The sequence below is a fragment of the Miscanthus floridulus genome, chromosome 15, assembly GCF_019320115.1.
Source record: "Miscanthus floridulus cultivar M001 chromosome 15, ASM1932011v1, whole genome shotgun sequence".
Taxonomy (NCBI): Eukaryota; Viridiplantae; Streptophyta; class Magnoliopsida; order Poales; family Poaceae; genus Miscanthus; species Miscanthus floridulus.
The window spans coordinates 8,699,167-8,704,194 of NC_089594.1; the positions used below are offsets into that span (position 1 = coordinate 8,699,167).

Below are 5,028 nucleotides of genomic sequence, written 5' to 3' on the forward strand. Positions count from 1 at the left end.
ATGAGTTGAACAACTTTTGTATTCATCACTTTTACATATGAAATCATTTAGGGTTTGAAAATTTGGTTTGAACTTGTCAAATTTCAAATTTTAAATTTTAAAATGTGTAAAACATTGTCACATCCAAGTTTGATCAAACTTACATGCTGAAGCATGATTTTAGAAATTTTTAGGAAAAAAAACCATCACATTTGGAGTTAGTATGAGGGAGAACAACTAGTTACAAAGTTTACCCACAGATTAAAAAGAGAAATCACACTGTTCTAGATGATCCTTACACGATCATAGTGAACAGTGTGATTTATTTTTTTAATCTGTGGGTCAACTTTGTAACTAGTTTTTCTTCCTCATACTAACTCCAAATCTGATGATTTTTTCCTAAAATTTTCTAAAATCATTCTCTATCAATTTATTTTGTTGGTTTTGTCAATATATACATATGAAAAGTTTGAGCAATTTAAATTTTGAATTTCAAAAAAATGCAACTTTAGACAAGATTTTGGTTCCCCAAATGATTTCAACTAAAAAAGTGATAAATACCAAAGTTGAATAACTCATCAAGATCTACAACTTTTGTATTGGTCATTTCTTCATATGACAAAGTGGTAACGACACTGTTCACAAATGTGACACATCTCTCATAAGGTTTTATAAACTATATGAGACATATGTAAGATTAGTGAACAATGTGTGCTAAGAATTTGTCAAATGAAAAAATTACCAAAATAAAAGTTGTAGATATTCATGAGTTGAATAACTTTGGTACTCATCGCTTTTTATGTTGAAATCAATTTGGGTCTCAAATTTTGGTTCGAACTTGTCATTTTTTAAAATTTCAAATTTGAAAGATTCAAATTTTGTCAAATGACAAGATGACTAAAATAAAAGTTGTAGATATTAATGATTTGAACAACTTTAGTATTCATCACTTTTTATGTTGAAATCATTTTGGGTCTCAAATTTTGGTTCGAACTTGTCATTTTTTAAAATTTTAAAATTTGAAAGGTTCAAATTTAGTCAAATGACAAGATAACCAAAATAAAAGTTGTAGATCTTGATGAGTTGAACAACTTTTGTATTCATCACTTTTACATCTGAAATCATTTAGGGTTTGAAAATTTGGTTTGAACTTGTCAAATTTCAAATTTTAAAATGTGTAAAACATTGTCACATCCAAGTTTGATCAAACTTAAATGCTGAAGCATGATTTTAGAAATTTTTAGGAAAAAACCATCACATTTGGAGTTAGTATGAGGGAGAACAACTAGTTACAAAGTTTACCCACAGATTAAAAAGAGAAATCACACTATTCTAAATGATCCTTACATGATCACAGTGAACAATGTGATTTATTTTTTTAATTTGTGGGTCAACTTTGTAACTAGTTTTTCTTCCTCATACTAACTCCAAATCTGATGATTTTTTTCCTAAAATTTTCTAAAATCATTCTCTATCAATTTATTTTGTTGGTTTTGTTAATATATACATATGAAAAGTTTGAGCAATTTAAATTTTAAATTTCAAAAAAAATGCAACTTCAGACACGATTTTGGTACCCTAAATGATTTCAGCTGAAAAAGTGATAAATACCAAAGTTGAATAACTCATCAAGATCTACAACTTTTGTTTTGATCATTTCTTCATATGACAAAGTGGTAATGATATTGTTCACAGATGTGACACATCTCTCATAAGGTTTTATAAACTATATGAGACATGTGTAAGATTAGTGAACAATGTGTACTAAGAATTTGTCAAATGAAGAAATGACCAAAATAAAAGTTGTAGATATTCATGAGTTGAACAACTTTGGTATTCATCACTTTTTATGTTGAAATCAATTTAGGTCTCAAATTTTGGTTTGAACTTGTCGTTTTTCAAAATTTCAAAATTGAAAGGTTCAAATTTTATCAAATGACAAGATGACTAATATAAAAGTTGTAGATATTAATGAGTTGAACAACTTTGGTATTCATCACTTTTTATGTTGAAATCATTTTGGGTCTCAAATTTTGGTTCGAACTTGTTATTTTTTAAAATTTCAAATTTGAAAGGTTCAAATTTAGCCAAATGACAAGATAACCAAAATAAAAGTTGTAGATCTTGACGAGTTTTATAAATTTTTGGTTTATGACTTTTTCATTTAAAGTCATTTCCTATCCAAAAAAATATGTCATAGTTCTCATATTTTGAAATAATATTTATAAAAAAATATATTGACCGGGCCTTATTTATCTCCCCCTGCCTGGGCCTGTTTGGCCCACTCGTCCGTGTAGCTCTCTTGACCGTCTGATTAGATCGGACGGCTCACATCACATCCTTAGCCGATCAAAACCTGGGTCATCCCGGCTTCCTGAACCCTAGCTTCTTTCTTCATCCCTCCCCGACTCCTCCACTTCTCCCATTCCACATGTAGTGGCGGTGGTGGCGGCGCCTGGTGAGCCCCCTCATGGGTCGGGAGGGCCGGCCAGCAGGTGAGAGAGAGAGAGGGAGCCCACGGCACGGCGAATACCCGGCAGCAACAGTCGAGCACGAACGCGAGCACTCGTACCTGCGGCCCCGCGCACGTCCGTGCCCAGGCGTCCGCATGCCGGTGAGAAAGAGAGGTGGGCGGCCGTGAGCAGCCGAGCAGGGAGGCCATAGACGCTCACAGGGAGGCTACGGCGGGCGCCCACCTCATCCATGCTGTGCGGTGGCGGGCGCGCGGGGATCCATCGTCGAGCTCCAAGAAACAATCGTCTGCACAGATGGAGCCTCCACGTTCTGTTCCTCCGACCCCAACCTCAAATCTGCCCGCTTTGTCTTCCAGGTCACCCCCATCTCCTCTATTTTCCCTTGCTATTCCTACTACGTCTGCAAGATGGATTTACCCAACCAAGATGTCTGTAGTTCTACTACTACTTGCAGTAAAAAATAGTTTGCACACATCTTCTGAATATGTTTTTCAGCAATATGGCATAGGCAGTAGCATTCAGTGATTTGTGTTCACACGTAGATGGATGACAGTAGCATCCGTTGATTGCATAGATTCAGTTTCTGGAGAGCAATTTGCCATGTACTGATAACCTTAGATGGGTGGTGCAATAAAAAAATGACAGTAGTATAATTATAAATACATGGAATGCCATTGCTTGGACTTTTAGTTGCTACAATTAAGTGGGTCGTGTAATCACTGGAAGGTTATAAAAAACTACAGGCAATCAGCACATCAAAGGCTCCCTGGCTCTTCCAATGGTTCAGGAAGTTGAAGGCGCTTATTTGCTTTCTTTGTACATCCTTCTGCTCTTTACTGTGCCTTTCATATTCTCTTACTAGTACTTCTGCAGCTAAAGCTTAGCAGCAGGGCATCAAATTGTTCTTAGGTGCTACAGGTAATTTACACAGATGCTACAGGTCATTTACACAGAAGGCAACACCACTAGTGAATCTAGTTCTAATGTTCTATGTTTGATGTATCTCATTTATAAGATTCAAGTTTCAATCGAGTCTAACATCTCATAGCAAATTTGTGAATATGTTAATAATGGAACAAATTTGACCTGCATGTGTACCCACTGATAGCTTGTGATTTTGGTAAATTCAAATTTGCTATGAGATGTTACTAGGTATTTTTTTTAATTTACCTGAGAGCTTTCTAGCTTACTAGTTTGCCGTTTTTTTACCAGCTTCCTCCACCAATCCTGCACGGCAGCATCCTATCGATCATCTGTCCAACTTCCCAAGCCTTAAGGACAAAGGTACATTATTTCCCTGAATTTTGCCTAGTAATATTGCACTTGCAGATTTGTATGCATGGTAGGTGTTAGAACTTAGAACTTGAGATACTCAATACTTATCTCTAGATTCTTTTTATGCCCACACACTGCTATGCTAGAATTATTTTGCCCTCATTTTGCTAGTTATTTTAATAGAATATTTAGCAACAGATTGTCCATTGCCAATCTCGATGTTGTGGTGTAGTGATCTTTCTATCTTATTTTTTACTATGATGAACAAAAATTGGGATGTGACATGGTGAAAGTAAGTCACTGCAGTACTATTTTACCTCCGTAGAATTTGGTTGTGTGAGGTATTACTATTTGTACAACACCTGATCTAACTGTCAGATATCAATGACATACCCAATGATGGGCAGGGTGATATTGGTGATGGCCAAGACATTTTGGTGAGGGTGCACTCTGAGTGCCTCACAGGTGACATTTTGGGATGAGCAAGATGTGATTGTGGTGACCAGCTTGCAAACATTGGTGTATGCTACTTATAATGTTATAAGATCTGATATGTTCTAATAGACTTCATAATGGACTATGTTGTAATGATGGACTTTTGTGAATTATGACTTGTGATGATGTTCTAAATAATGGTCTTGTGTTTGTGGATGCATATATGTATATTTGTGGCGGTTAGATTCGAATTTGAATTATTTATTTTTTTGCTGCAAAATCCACTGTAGGGGCGGTTCTTGATTGAACCGCCCTTACAAATACACACAGCAGGGGTGGCTGGTGATACAGCCGCCCTTACAGAAGTCCACTACAGGGGCGGCTGATATTACCAGCCACCCCTACAGAGGGCACTGTAGGGGCGGCTAAAAACACTAGTCGCCCCTACAGAGGGCACTGTAGGGGCGGCTGAAAACAACAGCCGCCCCTACAGAGGGCACTACAGGGGCGGTCATGAAACCGCCCCTACAGAGGTACCCTCTGTAGAAACACCCTTGGAAGGGCGGCTGGCACAGCCGCCTCTACAGAGGCTCTAGAGCCGCCCTACAGTTAAGTTCTATAGTAGTGCTTCTCCCTGTCACCCCCTCCCTATCGGCCTCCCCACCGAGCTCTTGCTCTATCCTTGGCCACCACCACCAAGCTCTTGCTCCTCACACTTGATGCATGGCACATCCAACACTTGGAATAGATTCCCCACGTCACTAGAAAGATATAGAAACAAACCACACTCAATTCGGAGTCCGGATGCCCCGGGAATCGATCCCAACATCTTTGCATTGCTGCTGTTCGTAATTTCATAGAGTGT

The 5,028-nt window shown here is 37.7% G+C and overlaps 1 long non-coding RNA gene across 1 annotated transcript; it reads left to right on the forward strand.

The window, feature by feature from the left end:
* Positions 1-2,486: 2,486 nt before the first annotated feature.
* On the forward strand, positions 2,487-4,381 carry LOC136509478 (uncharacterized). Its single transcript, XR_010772361.1, has 2 exons — positions 2,487-2,809; positions 3,666-4,381. It is a non-coding gene; the product is annotated as an uncharacterized lncRNA (long non-coding RNA).
* The last annotated feature ends 647 nt before the right edge of the window (positions 4,382-5,028 follow it).